Source organism: Protopterus annectens, chromosome 6.part0, assembly GCF_019279795.1.
Source record: "Protopterus annectens isolate FY-2018-M chromosome 6.part0, PAN1.0, whole genome shotgun sequence".
In the NCBI taxonomy this organism is placed as follows: Eukaryota; Metazoa; Chordata; order Ceratodontiformes; family Protopteridae; genus Protopterus; species Protopterus annectens.
Genome location: NC_056737.1, coordinates 1,869,595,396 through 1,869,618,310, shown reverse-complemented (window position 1 = coordinate 1,869,618,310; position 22,915 = coordinate 1,869,595,396).

Here is a 22,915-nt window from a genome sequence, read left to right as displayed (position 1 = left end):
ACTTGGACTTGAACTCAGTTTGGTTTGTTAAGATGTTGCTATATTGTCTAGCTTTCAAAATATATTTGTTCTCCTATTTGTATGCTGAACAAAATTAAAGAGGGAGGATGTAGATCAGTGTATATACTGGACCTAGTCAGCCACTGTAGTCAGAGAACATGTGCATATAAGTTGCTGAGCATGTGCGAGATCAGTGCCATTTTGTATAGTCATTCAGTATGAGTGCAAGCTTGAATGGAGATGCACATGTAAGTGCATTAGAAGTAATAAGTCAGTCAGTAAGCTTATGAAGTTCGAAGTATATGTTCCAGTTACAGCTCCTGATATGATTATGTACAATAAACGACTTGAACCCATCACATGCCTCAGTGTCTCATTTGAATGCATGAGACATGCAACAGCTACCATCAATTAATATTTAAATAAACATTATGACTATAACAATTATACTAATACTAATCTGATACAAATAAATTATAATACTTAAAATATTTCCTTGAGTAATTTATATTCTGTAAAAAACATTTAATATTAATTGTCTCATTTAAACCTGGAAACTTATCAGCTTGTAACTTGATCTGCCACAATGTTTCTTTCATTTCAAAAAAATTCTTGTAGCAACCTCCTCTATAATCCAGAGGTGCACATCTGCCCTTATGAGGTGGGTTTTAACAGAAATGAGTCCACTATGACTAGTTCACTTACCTTGTTAACAAATGAAAAACAAAAATTTAAAACCTTTGCAGTGGGTTTCAGTGATGTTGCAGATTCCTGCACACTCTTGAGTCAATATGGTGCCATCTTCGGTAAGGGTAAGATTTCATTTATTATATATGCACCTTTTGTAGATCAGCTTGTGTGATATACCTTTAAGAAGCTTTCTGGTCAGCAGGCACATGCATATAAGTACTGAATATGTACAAGCAAGAGTGCCATTTTGTAGTGAGCAGTCAAGATGTAAGCATGCATGTGTGTACTAGTCAGTCAGTTTGTTTAATGTTCCTGATATCCATCCTGATGTGTTTGTATATAATAAAACACTTAAACACCCAAGCCTCATCATCTTATTTAGATATACAAGACGAGTGACATGGTGTCAGAATGAGATCCAGAATCGAAAACATGAGGTGCACAGTTAAAGTTGGAGAAATATATAGGAGTGGGGACCAGAATCACACAATATGACTCCAAAGAAACAAATTGCAGCCAAGGACAGGACCTCAAACAGAAACAGTTCTCTTTATTGGATACATGGGACCCATGTCATTTTGTTGGGGACAAAAGCGCTTACTGTTTATTGTGGTGGTATCCAATAAAGATAACTGTTTCCGTTTGAGGTCTTGTCCTTGGCTGCAATTTGTTTCTTTGGAATATATAGGAGTGGATCATCCCTACTGCTCAAACAACTCGCAAACAGGTCAGAAAGGAATTCCAGGTAATAAACTCGCTTTAATGATTTTTTACTCAATGAATATAAAACAAAGCACTCAAAATGCTCAAAACAAATTTCTAATTAAACAAAATGTCCAAAACTGTGACATGCTGATAAAAATATTCAAAATAATTATGAAAATATTTGAAACAATATCTGAATCACCTAAAATGTACAAAAAAGTGAAAATGACCATATTTTTTCACTATGTGCTACTTTTTTGCATTAAGTAAAGCTATTCAAAGTATTTGAATTGTGCAAAATGTTGGCAAATGTGTGTAGTATTACAGTACAGTTATCTCACAAAGTACAGCCATTTCAAACAATATTTCACAAAGTACTGTCCTTCAAAGAGTTTATCGTGCATTTGAATGTTATTACGAATACCGGGTGTGTGTGCATGTTCATACATAATTACATGGGCCATATTTGCATTGTTTTTAAGCATAATTTGTTGGCATGGCAAAAGAATTTCACAGACCAAGTCTGCTTGTGTTTGATAACAATATTGCAGAAAATTGGAGAGTGTTGCAGGAAGACTGTGATATTTTCATACAGGCTGCTTTTTCTGACAAAAATGCATGTACAATGACATTTATTCTTCGTAATTTAGGTGGTTCAGAAGCCATTGACAGAGAGCATTCATTTGTGAATGTAGAGAAGGGGAAACCACCATGTAGTGGAAATGCCTGAAATGAGGGAAGACCATCAGTGTTTAAAATGTAAATTCAAAGAAATGTGTAACCCCCAAATGAATATTACAATGGAAAGACACTTATTTTATACAGGGGATCAAAAACTTGGTGAATATTTTGCAGCATATATAACTGACTTGAGAAATAAGGCTAAAATGTGCAGATTTGGTAATTTAAGAGATGAGTTGATAAAAGACAGGCTTGTGTGTGGTATTAAAGATGATGCAGTGAGAAGGATTTTGCTTTGAGACAGTGATTTAACTTTGAATAAGGCCACAGAGATTTGCCAGATATATGAGCTCACAGAAAAGCACACAAATATGCTTGCAAATGAGAAAAACATGTTTCTAGTGCTTTCCAGTGCTAATGTAGACAGTATGCAGTACATGGTTAAAATATACAGGCCAAAGGGTGTGGCAGCTTCTGTGAAACCTGAAGCCTTTCTACCAAGCTCTAGAGCATGCTGTGTGAGGTGGACATGCTCAGTGAAGTACAAGGGTGAGTCAGCTAAATCAAAGAATGTGCCCCCACCTAGCCTAATAGTCAACTGTCATAATTGTAGTGGTAATCATGAGCCTAAAAGAGAAAAGTACTTAGCTTTTGGTCAGCAGTGCCACAAATGTAAAAAGTGGAATCATTTCAAAAGGTTTTGTAAATCAAAAGAGGTTCATTCTTTTATTTAAAAAGAGCATTCAAAGAGACAAGTTGCTCCATTAGAACGTTGTGACCCAAATTTTTCTGTTGATGGTGTGTCTGTGCTTGGTGAAACAGTCAATACAGCAGATTTGTGGTCAAAGAATGAAGTATTTTGTACTATTCAGATTAATAGGAGACCCACAGAGCTCAAAATAGATACTCGTTCAAAGTGCAATGTTAGGTCAGCAGAAACGTTTGCTAGAGTAAAAGCTGGTGAGAAGGTTGATTTGGCAAAGTGTGCAAAAGTTATTGCTTATGGTGGTGAAGAAATTTAAACAAAAGGCTCATTAGTGATTTTATGTTACTCTGCTGGGAACAGCTATGACTTGCAATTTTATGTAGTCAAAAGACACATGCAGTCATTATTAGACCTCACAGACAGTTTGAAAATGGGACTGCTTTCATTTAATAAGTAAGGACCATTAAATCTAACAATGCTGGTGGTGACGCACTATATGCCAATTCCATTGGCAAATCCTGGAATGCACTACCAAACAACCTGAGACTTATGCCCTCTCAGCACCAATTTAAATTACATCTTAGAGCATACTTGAAATCCAAATGGTTATGCCCTTGTTCCTCTCCAGACTAACAAGCTATTGCCCCAGTCGTACCTAGGCCTCTCTCAGCCTCCGCCTAACCCAAAAACCAAAGAACACCCTATTCTAGCCCTCCTTCTCTGGCTGTTCTAATCTTACCTTGTTAAAACATTTAATATTTCTTGTTTTCTCTTATTTGGTCTGTAAGCACCAGTGTATTAAACTGTACTCACTTGTTATAGGATTATTATTGTATATGTATTAACCAGTATATTATCTTGTGTAACAACATCAATGTTTTTTTGTTAATCTAACTATGACCTTGGAGCTTTTCTCCCCGGGCCTCCACTGAAAATGGACATGTATCCAGTTGGACTAGCCTGGTTAACAAATGTAAAATAAAATAAATAAAATAAATAAAGTCCACCATGTAAGCCTGAAGGATAACAGCTCAAATATTGCCCAGACCATTTTTTCTGACTATGCTGATCCAAAGACAAACTAGGCAAACTCTCACTTGTGTAGTCCATGAACTTAGACCCTGAAGTAAGCCCACTTATCAGACCAGCATGGAAAGTTCCAGTAGTTATGCAGAACAGAGTCAAGGTTGAACTAGACAGAATGGTGCAGCAAGCAGTAATTTGTCCAGTTGAAGAACTGACCGAATGGGTATCCTACATGATGGTATCTCATAAGAAAAGCTCAGATGATGTTAGCATACTGTACATGTTGATCCAAGAGATTTGAACAAAGCACTAAAATGACCTCATTATCCAATGCACACAGTCATAAAAGTTGCTGCTCTTATGTCAAATTCCACTGTTTTTCTCTGTCTTAGATGTAAAAAGCTCATTTTAGCAAATTTTACTTGACCATAAATTCTGATTGCTAAGCACATTCAGTACACCATTCTGAAGGTACAGATTTATAAGAATGCCATTTGGAATAAATTCTGCCAGGGAAGTCTTTCAGTGTGCAGTGGAGTAATTTTTTTCTGGCTATCCATTTGTTATTATAGTAGATAATATTCTTGTAGGAGGCAGTGGTGAAGATGAACATGATAGAAACCTCAAAACAGTTTTAGGCAAAGCTTGTGATGTCAATCCTAAGCTGAATCCTCAGAAATGCAAATTCAAGTAATGAGAAGTTACTTATGTTGGCCATTTGCTCACCAGTTCAGGCTTACGACCAGATCCTTAAAAGCAAACAATTCTTGAGATGCCAGCTCCAGACAATGTTTAAGCCCTACAACGTTTTCTTGGCATGATCAACTATCTAGGCAAGCTTTTTTCAGACTTGAGCCAACTTTCAGCACTGCTTAGAAAGCTGACATGCAAAGATGTATCTTGGTCCTGGTCAGGACAACATCAAAGAGAATTTGATATCCTGAAACAGAGAATTGCCAGTCCACTCATTAACTCCGAGTACCTTCTCATGGCACCTTCATGCTTAAACCCGAGCATGCCATGAGAAGATACAAATTGTAAGCTGTTACTCCCGAATGCCTTCCACAAGTGAGAGAAAGTGTACTGCAGAGTTGTAGTTCACCTTAATGTAAAACACACTAAAATCGTAACTGAATCTATAATTTACCTTATATAGTTACAATTCAAAGTGTTTTTACATTAAGGTCACATTAAAGTTCCTGCTGAAAATCTGGCTTAAAAGTTCTTGATAAAGCAAGTGGTGGCAGCCAATCGGATTCCTGCAATCCAAGCCACCACTTGCATAACACCTCCACCCCAACCTGAATTTCTTTTGTTTTCCCCCAATAAAAAGAGGGTCCAGCAGCAGGTATTTCCTTTCTTTCTGCAAAGAATTGGAGATTTTACCTGCTACTGGATCCTATGTTTTATTTTCACAGACCGCCATATAGGTACTACTAGGAGTTCCCATTCAGCTCAGCGCAACAACTACCTTTTCCTCCCAGTAACTATTACTTGTTATGATAGAAATAATCTTTGTGTGGTGAGGTACTGTACTTGTTTGTCAGGAATTCTGTAATACATATTTTTGATCGCACTATGCTGCTTTGAATACTTGTAACTGATGATTTACTGCTGTCAGCTACAGGCATCCAAGATGATGTTATCTAGTGGATTTCTGATGTTGTCCTGCCTATTGCGGCATTTCTGGTTATTTCTTGTGTTTCCAAAGCTAATTGTCTTATGTAGTTCTCGAACAAATGACAGTTTCTGCTGTTTAACCAATTTTTCTGCTGCAGGTAGTTCCTTAAAATGTAATTTATGTTGTTCCAAAGCAGTGTTTTATGCATCTGAACAGAGACATCATGATTTTTTTTTGTGTCGTACTAGCTCGAGCAGCCCCTCGTCGTTTGTCCCTGCTTTGCAGGCTGTTACCATAGACGCATCTTTGTAAACGCTTCTGTGGGCGTTCTTTTTAATGTATTGCTATTTCTAAGTTTATTGCTAAGCTAGTGCATGTAGTGCATTGAACCTAAGCAGGCTGATATTTATTTATTAATCAATTAATTAAAAAATTTGAAGGAGGTGGTGCACGTTTGTTCTGTTTCTGCATGACAGTCTAGATTGTACACCAAACCCAAACCCCAGGAAGCACAATGCTGCACTCGAATTGCTTGCAATATATCTGTGAGCTGGGGAAACCTCCAAACGAATATTAAAGACTCAAAAACTGTGTTTGAAGGGCACAAAAAGACAGGAACTTAGTAATGGTTAGCACTCTTTTTGTTTGATCAGTTTGATCTTTGTTCTTACAGTCTAGATTGTGACACACAGTTGATCATGATCCGATAATTTTAGCTTAATTTGTTTTTGTTTAAATTCACAGAATTATGCAAGTTTCTGACTCTAATTAAGTGTGACTCATTGAACGTAGAGCTGCAAAGCTGATTTAAGTGAACAGTAGAATAGATAAACACAATATCACCTTGAATAGTTTGTCACTGGAGCTTGGGAGACAAGTAGGAATTGTAGATTTAGGAATCCAGATATGACAAAGTAGTAAAAAGACTGTCCCAGTCAGTTAAGTCATACCATGTTCAGTCAATTTCTGATTTCTGAGATTTTTTAATCTATGCCCTGTCTTTTTCCTTGAAAAACTACAAAGTCTGTGGGATTCCTGGTGCCCTTTATGTGCAGCCAAAGCGCTACATGACTCCTTTCAAGTGGTTGTCCTTACTAACTGCACCTTATCCTCCACCTTCAAACTGTTTATGGGTACCTGCCTGCACTGTGTGCTTTCTCTAACTCTCCTTGGTAGTCACTGAATTCTTGCATACAGTCCTGCACACTTGCATGAGTTGCTATGATCATTGCAGGACACCAAAACCAATGTCAGTTTCAGTGCATTTGGAAGTAACCTATTCAGGTGCTTTTTTTGTCCATGTTGCCTTTTTAAACTAGTCCAGACTTAACTGTTGCTCACTGAACCCTAATAGCGATTGTTAATGTGGATACAGTACACTTGTGCATGATTACTCATCTAAGTGTCACTGATTAATAATGTACATAATAGTAAATACCACTGGCTTATGATTAAGCCCAGGGCCGTCCTGCTTCCATATTGTGGTTACTGGACCAACACAGATTGTTTAGACAGGGTCTTTTACTGTAAATACCATTGCTGGGCATAGAATGTGAAGGAGAGTAAGGCATGAGTCAAATATGGAGAATAATGGAAAGGTGGGAGACAAGAAAACAGAGGAAAAAAGAAAATAAGTTTTAGGGAAGAGACAAGGGAGAAAGTGTGTAGTTATCTCTGATACATGTTCAGGGAGGAGTTTGGGAACATGTTTACTGGTGAACCAGGGTACACCAACCCAGTGAAGCACCATGTTGACACAGGCCTTATTAGCCCATCATATAAGCCCCTAATAGCATGCCTGATCGAGTTAAGTAGTCACTGAGAGAAGACCTACAGGAAATGTTTGATCTGGGGGAAATCGTAGCCAGTAACATACTTCTGTTTTCATAGGTCTTATAGCAAAATATAAGCTAATGCATGTATTGTTTTATTATTAATAAAATGTTGTTCTTCTTTCAGCTTTTCCACGTTAGGGGTCGCCACAGTGGAACTCCGGTCCGCTAATGATTGGCAGTAGATTTGTACGGTGCCAGCCTGACCCCCAACCTTCAACGAAGGCACGCCCATTCACGCATGTCTTTCAAACACCACTCGACCATGGGGAGGACATGCAGACTCCACACAGAAGGCGCTCCAGCCGAGAATCAAATGGGAAGAACCTCTTGCTGTGAGGCGACAATGCCACCGCTGCACCACCGCAGCTATTATTAATAAAATGTAATAGTATATATTCCTTACACCTAATCTGAAATAGTCAAGCCCAAGAAACCAACAAATGGGATAGGAGTTGAAATGGTAGATGAGGATGATCAGCTGAGACATTCCACCAAAATAACACAAATAGGGCCTTGCAATTGCTAAGGTCGGCCCTGATGGCACTGAAAATGGGATAAAATCAGTAAGGTTCCGAATGATGCAAGTAAATGACACTTGTAACATAATTATGAAGAGCAGAGTAATGTATTGCTTCTAGTATATGCTTATGTGAACTGCATAACAGTGGTAATATAATATGCTCAGCAATTAAGGTTAGGGAACAAGGTTGGTAAAGAAGCATTGGATTCTTCATATAGTGTTCTGCTGTGGGGAGGGGGTGAATATGTGGTTCTAAATTATCTCCCAGGTGAACAATCACAAGGGCTGGCTGACTTCCTGGGGGATACTGTTATGTATTTCTTGGCAAGTTAGTGTTAGTCCAATGCTCAGATGCCAGTTGTTTGTCTGTGTTAGCCCTTTATGGAGAGCATTTGTGGCAGTGGTTCATTTAAGGTTGTGCACATAGCTGAAGAATGTCTTGTGGTTGTCCTTGGCCTGGTAGGACAAATGCACCTCAGATTTGGCTTTGGTAGATTTTATTTGTCTTCAGATTTGTTTAGTTTGAGACGGCTTTTATCTTGCTGGGTGCTGTGCCTCCTTTTTGCCATGATTGTCTTCCTTCTGTGAAACAGCCTATTGATGTTATGATCCCACCAAGGGTGGCTGTTTTTTATTTTTTTTTTTATTTTTTTTTAGTTAATTTTGTACTTGAAGCTGTTGGGTTGCATAGTGAGTGTTTCCAATAATACATGGGTTTCCTGTTTCATAGAGGGGGACCTATATCTTGCAAGTAAGTGCTATGGGATTTGGCTTATGGTACTTTGAAGATGGAGAAGCTCAAGTTCATTGTCCTGTTTGACCTGCTATAAGATTTAAAATCATACACAACCACCTTTAGTTCCTGTCTGTGTAGTAGCTGGTCAAACTTAACATCTTATAGATGTCTCCTGATTTACTTGCTGACTATTTCAAGCATGGAGCTACCACATGTTTTGGGCTTTTTTCTTGGCTTTGATAGTTTTTTGTGGAATTTAGCTGGGAGGAAGGGCTCAATATCTAAATGTTATACTATTTTGCTGAATTACTCAGGTCTTCTCCTTACTGATGATAATAGGTCTGTGTTACATAACAACTGCACAAGGTAATAACATGAATGCCTATGTTATGTGCATCAATTATCACCTGTGTCTGAGCATGCATAACTTTGCATGTCATTATCACAGTGCAGTTACAATATAACACTGAGTCATTTTGGTGCATGTTCTTACCAGGAACTGTTACTGAAGGGTTGTTTGGGAAAATATTTCATTCTGGTGCTTGTGCATACTTCAACATTTTATTGTAGGGGTACCTTGAGTGAATGCTTCATTTTGGTGCATGTTCGTACCAAGAACTGTTAGTGAAGGGTCGTTTAGGGAAATATTTCATTCTGGTCTTTGTGCATACTTCAACATTTTATTGTAGAGGACACTTTGGTGAATGCTTCATTTTCGTCCATGTATATACTAGGAACTGTTGAGGTGTCATTTTGGTGAAATGCTTCATGTTGGTGCTCGTGCATACGGCAACATTTTATTGCAGAGTTCCCCTTTGGTGAGTGCTTCATTTTGGTGTATGTTCTTACCAGGAACTGTTACTGAAGGGTCATTTGGGGAAATATTTCACTCTGGTGCTTGTGCATACTTGTGCATACTTCAGCATTTTATTGTAGGGGTCCCTGGGGTGAATGCTTCTTTTTGGTGCATGTATATACCAGGAACTGTTACTGAAGTGGCATTTTGGAGAAATGCTTCATGTTGGTGCTCGTGTGTACTGCAACATTTTATTGCAGGGGTTCCCTTGGGTGACTGCTTCATTTTTGTGCATGTTCTTACCAGGAACTGTTACTGATGGGTTGTTTGGGGAAATAGTTAATTCTGGTGCTTCATTTTGGTACATGTTTTCCCATTTACATGTGCCATTTCTGTGCCCCCTTGTCAGTTATCAGCCAAGCCCTTATGCACCAAGGCCAGGAAGGCCCCAATTCAGACTTTTGTGCCAACTGCTTTTGTATTGGTGGATGAATCACGGGGGCATACCCAGCCACCATAAATCACAATTGGGAACTTGGAGACTCTTCAGCTCAGTCCCATAGTGCTGCTGCTCTAGGTAAGCATGGCCTCATGGGTGCCACTATGATGCAATGTGTCCCTCCAGGAAAGGACACATGCAAAACGACAAAGCCTGGGTCAGTCTTGGTCTTTTCACATGTCTTGATGTAGCTCTCTACTCAGTCTCCCTCCCTTCAAGTGTAGTAAATGTATGTAGGTCAGGGCAAGAGGGTTTACTCTTTATGGCCATTGCTGAAAGGACACATGTAAATGGAAAAGGCAGAGGCAAGGCAGTATGCTGGCATTGCATGCATTTGGGAGTCATTGCTGCTACCAGCAGTCTGATTGGGTGTGTATATTTACAATCATATGTGTCTACATGGTAAAACAACTGGGTCTGAATGCTGTACACATGTGCAGATATCAGTTTTTTTTAGGACTCTGGTTATGGAAATTATGATTTTTTTTTCATATTTTGGTAAATAATTTTGCAAGGGAACATCTAAATGTGCTACGTAATACCTCATTTTAAAGACAGTATTGATAATTCTAAAATGGTAAAAAAACAGTGCCTGTTAAGTTTTACACATGTATAGATATCAAAGTTTGTTTTGGACTTAGGTTATGGAAATTATGATTGTTTTCATATTTGGTAAATAACTTTGCAAGGGAGCATCTGAATGTGCTAAGTAATACCTCATTTTAAAGACAGTATTGATAGTTCCAACATGGTAAAATAACTGTGCCTGTATGTTGTAACATTTACAGACATCAAAGTTTGTCTCAGACTTAGGTTCTGGGAATTATGATTTTTTTCATATTTTGGTAAATAACTTTGCAAGGGAGCATCTGAATGTGCTAAGTAATAGTTAATTTTAAAGACAGTATTGATAGTTACAATATGGTAAAAAAACTGTGCCTGTATTTTGTACACATGTACAAATATCCAAGTTTGTTTTGGGCTTAGGTTATGGAAATTATGATGTTTTTCATATTTTGGTAAATAACTTTGCAAGGGTGCATCTGAATGTGCCAGGTAATACCTCATTTTGAAGACAGTATTCATAGTTCCAACATGGTAAAAGAACTGTGCCTGTATGCTGTACACATGTACAGATATCAAAGTTTGTTTAATCTTGTAGGATTATGAAAATTATACATTTCCAATACTTCTCATTATTATGCCAATATCTGCAAGGGAGCATGGTGATGACACAAATGATGCATCATTTTGAAGCTGACATTGAGATGCACAACGTTATGGAAATTATGTTTTTTTTTTTCATATTTTGGTCAACTTTGCAAGGGGGCATGTCAGTGTGCCAAGTAATACCTCATTTTGAAGATAGTGTTACTCCTTATAACATGGTAAAAGAACTGTGTCTGTGCACTGTATACATGTACAGATATCACTGTTTGTTTAATCTTGTAGGATTATGAAAATTATACATTTCCAATACTTCTCATTATTATGCCAATATCTGCAAGGGAGCATGGTGATGACACAAATGATGCATCATTTTGAAGCTGACATTGAGATGCACAGCGTCTATACTGATATGTAGCCTTTGTCTGTTACAGGTGATGAGATATTGTGCTTTGCTTATTTATCCATTATGAGAAATATTATATTAATCATATCTCAGTTGAATATCTCCATAATGGAGCATCACACAGTAATGGTTAAGGTATCATTTTAAAGCTGACATTCATACAAACAAATTAAATACAGATTGTATGGATCTACATGGTACATTGACCAAGATATTGTGCTTTGATTTTCCAAAAAGGTAAAAAATATGCACAATATCAGCATTCCTTGCCAAATATGTAATAATGATTTTGATGCACACTATCAGCATTTACACTGTTGGAAAGGTCACTGTCTGCTGAACAATGTTTGCATTTACATTTTTAGTCTAGCTCTTATAGTTAAAGATTCATGAACATTTGTTTTCTGTGTGGTATTAGAAATGGATTTTCGGAAAATGAGCTCAGGCTGCACTGTTGTTCCAATGGTGGAATTAAGCAGGCAGCTTTTTCTGAGCTGCACCAGAGTGACTATGATGTTGACAAACCAGTAACTCTTTCCTGTGAAGCTTCTAAGTTTGGTCTTGGTGCAGTCATTTTTCAAGAGGGTAGACCAGTAGCCTATGCATTGAGAATTCTGACCCAAACTGAAATGCAGTATTCTCAGATAGAGAAGGAACTCTTAGCAATTGTGTTTGCATGTTCAAAGTTCCATGATTATATTTATGGCTGACCTATTGAAAGTGAGAATGACCACCAATCTCTAGTGACTATTTTGAGAAAGCCAGTGCACACAGCTCCTGCTAGATTGCAAAGCATGATGCTCAAACTGGAAAAGTACAATTTAAATCGTGTTTACACAAAAGGCAAACTTCTTTATCTTGCTGATATTTTATCCAGATCACCCAGAAAAAACAATGAAAAGCATGGAAATGAAAAATCTGATTTTGAAGTCATGGAAGTGAGAATTTTTCTTCCACATGTCTTGCTGAGCTTAGAAGTCACACAACTTCAGATCCAATTCTTCAGAAGCTTAAGGACTTCCTCAGTCAAGGATGGCATTCAAAACATTTTTGCTTACCGTTAGAAGTGCAGCAGTATTTTCCTTACAGAGATGAGATTTTGTCTGACAATGGTATCATCATGAAAGGTTCAAAAGTTATTGTTCCAAAATCCTTGCAACAAGACTACATTAAGATCTTGCACTGTGGCCACTCAGGAATTGATTCTACCAAAAGAAGCGTGAGAGGACTAGTTTTTTGACCTTCTATGTCAAAGGATATTGAGAGAGTACTTTCATCTTGTTTTGTATGGAATAGTACTAAACTGCATCACCAAAAAGAACCACTTCAGCTAAGCCAGATTCCTGAACAATCTTGGTTGACAGTAGCTACAAACATTTTTCAATGGAATGGTCAACATTATTTGGTATTAGTAGACTCGTATTCCAACTGGTTCAAGAACGACCTACTTCCTAACCAGTACTGTTGTTATTAAGTTTAAGAGACATTTTTCTGTCCATGGTAGTCCTCACAGAGTCATTTCTGACAATAGTGCACAGTTTACAAATCAGCAGTTCAAAAAATTGCTGAAATGTGGGACTTTGTTAATATTATGAGTAGTCCTGAATACCCGCAGTCAAATGCCTTGTCAGGATGTGCAATTCAAAGTGCAAAATAGCTGTTAGAGAAATCAAAACAAAACAATACTAATGTTTTTCTAAATCTCCTGAATCTTAGAAACATTCCTCATGATAATCATCTTGGTTCGCCTGCCCAGAGACTTATGTTGAGACAAACCAGAATCACACTACCAATCAGTAGCAATTTGTTGGTTGCATGTGCTAAGAACAACAAAGCAGTGAAAGCTCAACTCTTGAAAAAACATTTATCCCAGAAGTCCTGTTATGATAAGACCAGAAAACCACTCAATCCATTACAAGAATGGGAGATGGGATGCAGGCAGCAAAAGGTTTTGATCGGATAGGATTTGTGAAACGTTTTTGTCAAGAGCTGAGATTGTACATTGTGGAATCACAAGGAATAGAATTTAGGTGGAAGTGGAAACATTTATTACTGGTGTCCGACCCAGTGTTACAGCATCCTGCCTGTGATAAAGACTCTAGCTCTCAGAGTGACTTACCAGTGTTCCAGTTCCAGAGGACATTCCAGCAAATATCCCTGTCCCTGAGAATATCCCTGAGAGTCCTGCTGCTAAACCCACTCCTAACTATTACATTACAAGATAGATCAGGTTGTATTTCAAGACCTAGTTTCAAATACATGGCAACCTGAAAATGAATGTTGTCTTGTTCATTATTGCCTGTATAATTTGCATGCTTATTCAAATATAATTATCATTACAAGACAGCTCAGTAAAGAGGGAGGATGTAGATCAGACTGTGTGATATACCTTTAAGAAGCTTTTCAGTCAGCAGGCACAAGCATATAAGTACTGAGCACATGCAAGCAAGAGTGCCATTTTGTAGTGAGCAGTCAAGATGTAAGCATGCATGTGTGCAATAGTCAGTCAGTTAGTTCATTTAAGTCTAATGTTCCTGATGTCCATCCTCATGTGTTTGTATATAGTAAAATACTTAAACAAACACCCAAACCTCATCATCTTATTCAGATATACAAGACAAGTGACACCTTTGCTACCACAAAGAGGGAACTGGTGTACTACAGTGAGTTTCTATCAGAAGTGAAAATGCCTTTGTAATTTATTTTTTACTAATGACATCACAAAAATAAAAATAAATTATATATTACAATTCTGGCCACTGGGAATAAAACTTTATTAAAAGGCAACTGCTTTGGCAGTAACATACCTTTTTTACTCTGATATAAACTAATTGTAAAACACAGTTTCTAAAGACCAGCAATAAAAAAATAATCAAAAGATTAATAAAAAATAAATCGCACAATTATTAATAATCAAATAATTGAACAATTAATCCAAAAATATCTCACAATTATTAGTAAGCAAATAATTGAACAATTAAACAATTAAAATATCAAATGCCTTCAATATAGTTTATTATTTAATCCATAGGACTCCGACTCAGACTTTAAAATTAATTTGGCCTCTTGTTTAAGCAATATGCTTTCTCTTGAAGTTGTCCTTTGTTCTGCCACATGTACTTATTCGAACACTCAAACTCTTATCACATTTACATTACCTTGACATTTATTCCCTACATGCTCTGCAACAGAATTCTCCAGCATTTTTGTTCTATTTGTTTATGCCATTTAAATGCTCAAGTATCCTTTTTTCATCTTTCTCTTAGTCTGACCTATCAAAATGAGGGCATAAGGTTAAAAATTAAAACAATGTTAACCAAAAAAAAAAAAAACAAGGCTATGGTGACCAAAACTTACATATATTACACCTATTGTATTACATTGTCGTGACCCTTACAAATAAACAATTCCCCTTTAAGTTTACTTATTTTGTTTTTAATATGTTTAAAAATATTAAAAGAACTGTTGAGAAAGTTCACTATGAAACAGACATTTTATGCTTAGTCATAATCTTTCTCTTAAAATACTTATGTATTGCCACACCACCATAGTTTCTTTCTCTTTTATAAGCCACCATCATATTTAAAATGCCTTTATATATATATATATATATATATATATATATATATATATATATATATATATATATATATATATATATATATATATATATATATATATATATATATATATATATATATATATATATATATATATATATATATATATATAGATGTATACACATACATACCCACACAAAAATCCACATCTAGCAATATGTAATATAGGTGGTTATCACTATATAAAATCACAACTATTTCAACATATTTTTTTATTTTAACAAAAGTTTTTATACTTATATAATGTATTCTTAAACCAGAGCATCTCTTTCCACTAATTGCTCTAGTATCCACAAGCACCATCTTAGTTGTGATTTACTTCAAATACATCAACTAGGCTTCAAAAACTGCAGCTCTATCAATACACAGTCCACACTAGTCTAATGCAAAGTGGGTTACTCTATTCACTTTTCTTTGTTATTATTATTACTAATATTTGTATTGATTTTTTTCATGAAAATACATATTAACAGCATATTAAAGATAAGGGTGATAAAGGATAGTGAGGGAAACATACTCACAAGTGAGGAGAGTGTGTTGAGTTGATGGAAAGAGTACTTTGAAGGGCTGATGAATGAAGAGAATGAGAGAGAGAAAAGGTTGGATGATGTAGAGATAGTGAATCAGGAAGTGAAACAGATTAGCAAAGAGGAAGTAAGGACAGCTATGAAGACGATAAAGAATGGAAAGGCTGTTGGCCCAGATGACATACCAGTGGAAGCATGGAGGTGCTTAGGAGAAATGGCAGTGGAATTTATAACCAGATTGTTTAATGAAATTTTGGAAAGTCAGAGGATGCCTGAGGAGTGGAGAAAAAGTGTTTTTGTACCTATCTTTAAGAATAAGGGTGATGTGCAGAACTGCAGTAACTACAGAGGGATAAAATTGATCAGTCACAGCTTGAAGTTATGGGAAAGAGTAGTGGAAGCTAGGTTAAGAAGGGAGGTGATGATTAGTGATCAGCAGTATGGTTTCATGTCAGGAAAGAGCACTACAGATGCAATGTTTGCTCTGAAAGTGTTGTTGGAGAAATACAGAGAAGGTCAGAAGGAGTTGCATTGTGTCTTTGTGGACTTAGAGAAAGCATATGACAGGGTGCCTAGAGAGGAGTTGTGGTATTGTATGAGGAAGTCGGGAGTGGCAGAGAAGTATATAAGAGTGGTACAGGATATGTACAAGGGTAGTGTGACATTGGTGAGGACTGCAGTGGGAGTGACAGATACGTTTAAGGTGGAGGTGGGATTACATCAAGGATCAGCTCTGAGCCCTTTCTTATTTGCAGTGGTAATGGACAGTTTGACAGATGAGATCAGACAGGAGGCCCCTTGGACTATGATGTTTGCAGATGACATTGTGATATGTAATGAGAGTAGGGACCAGGTTGAGGAGACCCTGGAGAGGTGGAGATATGCTTTAGAGAGGAGAGGGATGAAGGTCAGCAGGGCTAAAACTGAATATATGTGTGTAAATGAGAGGGAGGGTAGAGGAATGGTGAGGATGCAGGGAGTAGAGTTGGTAAAGGTGGATGAGTTTAAGTACTTGAGATCAACAGTTCAGAGTAATGGTGAGTGTGGAAGAGAGGTGAAGAAGAGAGTACAGGCAGGGTGGTATGGGTGGAGAAGAGTGTCAGGAGTTATTTGTGACAGACGGGTACCAGTAAGAGTGAAAGGGAAGGTCTACAAGAGGATAATGAGACCAGCTATGTTATATGGGTTGGAGACAGTGGCATTGACAAAAAGGCAGGAGTCAGAGCTGGATGTGGCAGAGTTAAAGATGTTAAGATTTGCAGTGGGTGCGACTAGGATGGACAGGATTAGGAATCAGTATATTAGAGGGTCAGCTCAGGTTGGACAGTTTGGAGACAAAGCAAGAGAGGCAAGATTGCATTGGTTTGGACATGTGCTGATGGGGGATGCTGGGTATATTGGGAAAATGATGCTAAGAATGGAGCTGCCAGATAACAGGAAAAGAGGAAGGTCTAAGATAAGGTTTATGGATGTGGTGAGAGAGGACATGCAGGTGGTTGGTGTGAAAGAGCATGATGCAGAGAACAGGAAGAAATGGAAACAGATGATCAGCTGTGGTGATCCCTAACAAGAACAGCCGAAAGAAGGTGATGATGATGATGAGAAGATGAACAGCAAAACAATGAACATCAAAAGCATGAACATAAATAAAGAAAAAACAAAAAACTATGTACAAGGTCCATAACAAATACAATTTCATAGTTGTTATTACATTTTATCCAGAAGCTTTCTAGGTTTTAAGCATAATAATTGTTTATGAGTAACATTTGCAGTTTTTGAGAGAATAGTTTGTATTTCCCTATTACAATCTTAGCTAATGAAACAAAATATTTAAAAAAGAGGACTTTATTACATTTCCAATTTAAAGTGATAGGCTTCCTTGCAATTGCAGGAAGAAGCCAAAGAAGGTGCACTCGAGTTCTTGGAATGCAAATTGGCATTGGGGCATTAAATAATAACAAAGAATCTGATAATTCACATTTGTTCAACCACAATGCTTTAGAGAAATTCCTAAAGTCAGACCAAAATGTGGTTACCATTTTACAATTCAGGAACATACGTACCCAGTCTGTGTCTAATATTTCACCACATCTCCAGCATTCAACAATATCCTTGTTCACTATCAAGGCAACTTTGGAGGGAGTGATAAATTTCCTATGTATATACTTCCATGTAAAGATTTTCCAGGAAGAAGAAGAAGTTGTGTTATTAATAGATTTAAATATTAGAGCTTTTTTACTTTCAGAGAAATTGTTTTTATTAACTTTTGTTGAATAATTCCATAAGGATTCATCTAGGATTTGAAAATCAGCTCTTAGAATTTTGTAAATCTTTGACAAAGACATGTTATTGTTATTATTCAATGTAGTTAACTCACAGAAAAGGGTTAGTGTTTTAGGTAATGAACTTATATTTGAATTCCAGAATAATTTAAATTCATTAGAAATATATTATCTACATACTTGTATGTTTAGCCAATTGTTGTGATCTGTATTGCATCTACCTACAAAAACATTTGATTTATGGACATTGTTGTTATTTAAAAACCGATGCCAAAAATTCAGCCCATTCTATTTCATTTCTTTTATTTTATATGTATTGAAAGAGTCCTTTTATACAAGCAATATGAAATATTATAAATAATACATTTTTGAGATGTAATTGCTATACATTATTTTCTTGAAGTTATTTAAAATGTAATTGATGAAAGATATACCTGTTGCTCAGGCTGCTGCAGAGAGATTGACCTACTGCTAACTGTGATATTGAGAAAAGATAAGTGTTTATTCTCATTTTTTGTCTGCATTTTGATTTAATATCTCTGTAATCTGGACAACTGTACTTATTCTTCTTCTTGTGTGTTATAGCTGTATATCTCTCAGTGTTGACATCAGTTGTAGTGAAACCCTTTGTCTGGAGGCCTTGCCTGTTTTCATAGTGGCAGTAAGTTTTCAGAACTGGTTTCATCCAGCCAAAGTATTCCTGCATCTGTATTGTTTGGTTTCTGTCCTGAGTTTTAAATCAGATATACCTGTTGCTCAGGCTGCTACAGAGAGATTGACCTACTGCCAGTTATGATATTGAGAAAAGATAAGTGTTTATTCTCATTTTTTTGTCTACATTTTGATTTAATATCTCTGTAAACTGTACAACTGTACTTATTCTTCTTCTTGTTTGTCCCCACCCACCCCCATGTTCTTGTTTTCATGTTTGTGTTAGTGGCTCTGGAATTGCCCGCCCCTCCTGTAAGTCTTCATTTGAACACTCTTCCTGAGTCCATCTTATTTGCTCACTTAACCGAATACAGTGAGATCATATTCTGAGTCTAGTGTTCACTCTACATAATACAGAGAGAAGATATGAGAAGGCCAACCCACTTAGGTTCTTCCTTCCTCTCTCCTTGCACTTTACTAACAAAAAAAAAAATCATCTGTTTTTACTCCATTTGTGTTTTCTCCTACTTTAGTTTGCTTTTCCCTCTTCTTAAAAGTACTCAATTTTATTTATTCTGCTGCACTTATTGCTGTTTGATACTAGCCTGATTAAATTGTAACTGTTATTCTAAGTCTTTTGGTTTAAGTACTTGGGTTTCATACCAGTTGTTTTACATTAAGAACGTTTGTGGTCTGCACTGCTGTGGCAGGACAGGTAGCTTACATCCTTCTAAGCTGGGAATTGCTGATTGAAAGCTCAGTGTCTGCTATTCTAAAAGTGTATTAGTTCTGGTTTAAGCACTTGGGCTTCAGGCCAGTTATTCTACATTAAGAAGGTTTGTGGTCTGCACTCTTGTGGGAGGAGAGGCTGAATTCTGCCCTTCTGAGCTGGGAATTTCTGGTCACAGGCTTATTGTGCCTGCTTATTCAAACTGTTTCTTTCTGAAATTGGTGCACCTTGTTGCTGTAGCATAGGACCAGATTCAGGCCTGCTGAATCTAGCTTTGTTTGTATAACTTGAGCACTGGTCCAGGCCATCTTGTTTGGAGAAGGTTCCCCTACACCCTAGTAGCGGGAGTGTGCAGTTAGAGGTTGTCTGATTGAAGACTGCTGGAACAGGGCTCAGTTTTTGAGTTTTTTTCTGATTAATTGGGTAACTTGTTTAAATCAGATTGTTCATTTTCTATTGTTTTATATATATATATATATATATATATATATATATATATATGTAAAAAAATTGCACTTTATTCATCTGCTTTTACTGTATTTGTGTTTCTTCCTACTTTATTACTAGGGGCATTGACTACAACTCTGAACTGAGATATATAACAATAAGCATCTTTTTATGTGCATTTAAAGTTGTTTTTTTTCTTATTGTATCTGCTTTATTTTCTGAAAAAAAATATATATATACTTGTTTTGCACATTTCTAAGCTAGTATAGTCCAGTTTTCAGGTTAGTGCTGAATTCAGGGCTGTGTCACAAATCTCTGTGTTTGCACATATCTTACTTGAATAGAAGGAAGTTTCTCTTTTCACCTGTGAGAGAGGGAAGCTTTGAGTAGCCTATCTGTCCCTGGAGGAGTGGTTTCAACCCAGAAAGTAATAGTTTATTGACCATTTTGGACTAATTTATATTTCTTTCATTTCCATGCTATAAAAAACGCATTTGCCCGGTTTTGTGCACCTGGCAGCGCCAGTTAGCTAGGGTATAACTATCCCCGGCTCCACAAAGTCTCGCCTTCAATTTTTCCCTTGGAACTAGACAAACTTTCAACTTAAGCACTCAAGCCATTCATTTCTCAGCCTGGCACTTACTCAAAACACATAGCAAGCACTTATAAACCCTAGCACTACTGAAGGACAAGGCTCTCTATTTGACCTTACCAGCCATTCAGTAAAACAGTTTACTGTACCTATCCAGGCATGTCCAAAGGGCAGTTTTAGGTGTACTCTCCAGTCCAACTGGTGAATCAGGGCATTTTGAGGCAATGTTACAACTGCCTCATGTACACAGACAACCCTCTCCTCCTACCACCAAACACTAATACATGCAAGAGATGCAATTATACAGCCAAACTGGAGGCTAAGCTCTCTCAACCCAAGACTGGATCAGACAGTCAAGAGGAGAAGTGAAATACTGGCATCACACCACCAGTCTCACAAAGACCCATTAAACCAGCACCAGCAAAAAACACACATAAATACACATAAACATACTCAGAGGCTCTAAATAAAAATCTGCAAAAGCAACAGAGCCCTCCAAAGCAGGCATCCAAACAACCTCCACCCCCCAACACAAACCATGAAACACATACTTCACAAAACCAGTGTACCATGCAATCACAGCCCTCAAGGCAAAATAACATACCCAACATACTAGTAATAGGTGACTCTATAGTCAGGCACACTGATGTCCCACTCACTAGGCTGAATAAGGAGAAGGTTACTGTTAGCTGCCTGCCGCGTGCCAGTATCCACCACATAACACAAGCACTCAGGTCACTCCAGAACAAGTACAAATAAGACACTGTCATTGTCCATGTTGGTGTGAATGACCTGAGCCGTACCTCCCTGGACTACATGAAAACAGACATGGAAGAGCTCTCTGATCACGTAGCCCAGGCCAGTATGACTCTGACCCTGAGTAGCATCCTGCCCCCACCAAGAATGATACCACAGTATAAAGAAAAAAATATCAACTTCAACAATTGGCTAAGTTTTTGGTGTCATTAAAAGGGGATCCAGTGTCTGTCTGCCTAGGATGACATGCTCGACAAGCCACGCTGCTTCACTAGAGATGGCTTGCACCTGTCACGCTTAGGCTTTTGAATACTGGCCAAGGCTCTTGCCACCTCCATAGTGACTTTTTTAGGCAAGGCTCAAAAGACAAACCCACTGCAGTAAATAGCACAAGTAACAAAAATATGAGGGTAATACTACTCAATCCCAGAAGTCTAAACCTCAAAATGCATGCACTCGAGGCACTCCTCAGTATGGAGAAAATTGATATATGTGCAGTAACAGAAACATGGTTTAAGGCTCCAGAGAGCACCCCAGCACTACCAGGCTACAACTCATACCATACATTTCGGCCACAGAACCCGGACCGAAATACAAAAGGTGGGGGAGTATCCATATTCATCAAAGGTACCCACACCTCCAGGTTAGTGGTATAGCACGATGCTTCAGAGATTATCCACGTGCAACTAACAATAGGCAAAACTTCAATTTAAATTGTAGCTTGCTACAGATCACCACCATGTCCCAGAACCTCCATTCCGCATTTCTGGAAACACTGGGTAACATAAAAGTCCTACCAAACACCCTAATATTGGGTGATTTCAACTACCCAAACATTAACTGGGAGAACTATTCAAATACTAACTCCCTTGCTCAATATTTCCTAGAATTTATAAACTCAAATGCCCTGGAACAACTTGTCAATACTCCCACCAGGGGTGACAACATATTGGACCTGGTCATCACCAACATGGGTGACCGGTGCTCCACACCGGAGGTCAACCCCCCTCTGGTTAGATCTGACCATAAACAAATCACTTTGGATATCTACATTCTGCCCCCACCCCGGACAAGGAAACCACCATGAAAAACTTTTCAAAAGCAAACTTCATGTTACTTAAGACGGAGGTGGAAAGTTTCAAAGCCCCCATGCTAAAGGATAACGCTGTCCAAGCTGCAAAATCTTTTACTAATGCATTCTATGGGCACGTACAAGAATGCATGGATCATGCTATCCCAAGCAAAACCAAGACTCATTCCTCTAAGAAAAGGAACCAGTCCGGTGGACCCCTGCCATAAACAAGCTATACAATAGAAGGAGGAAACTAGTACAGAAAAGAGTAAAATCCCAAGAAGGGAAGACATCCCTGATCAGTATCAGCAAGAAACTATGATCTCTCATAAAATTGTCCAAGGCGAGCTTCGAAAGAAAACTTGCCAAGGACTCCAAAGATAACCACAAGGCATTCTTTAGCTATGTCAAGAATCTAAGTGGCAGTGCTCAGATCTGCTTGGAGTTAGTGCAGAATGGCACAAAATACACTGAACCAACTGATATTGCCAACATCCTGGCAGACAGATTCAGTGCAAACATCACACCCCCTCTCACCCTCAAAAGGGCCCATAACCATACCACAAGAATGTAGAACCCCTGAAATTACAGACACTCAGGTTAAAATACCCCTCTCCAAAGCCAAAAACACAGCATCAATGGGACCGGATGGTGTCCCAGACTGCATTCTACACAAGCTGAAAGATGAACTAACCCCTCACCTAAACACACTGTTCAAACTCAGCCTCTCTACAGGCTACGTACCTATAGAGTGGTGCACAGCAATGGTTATTCCGCTCCACAAAGGTGGAGCCACAACAGACCCTGGGAACTATTGCCCTATAAGCCTGACTAGCTTGGTCTGCAAGGC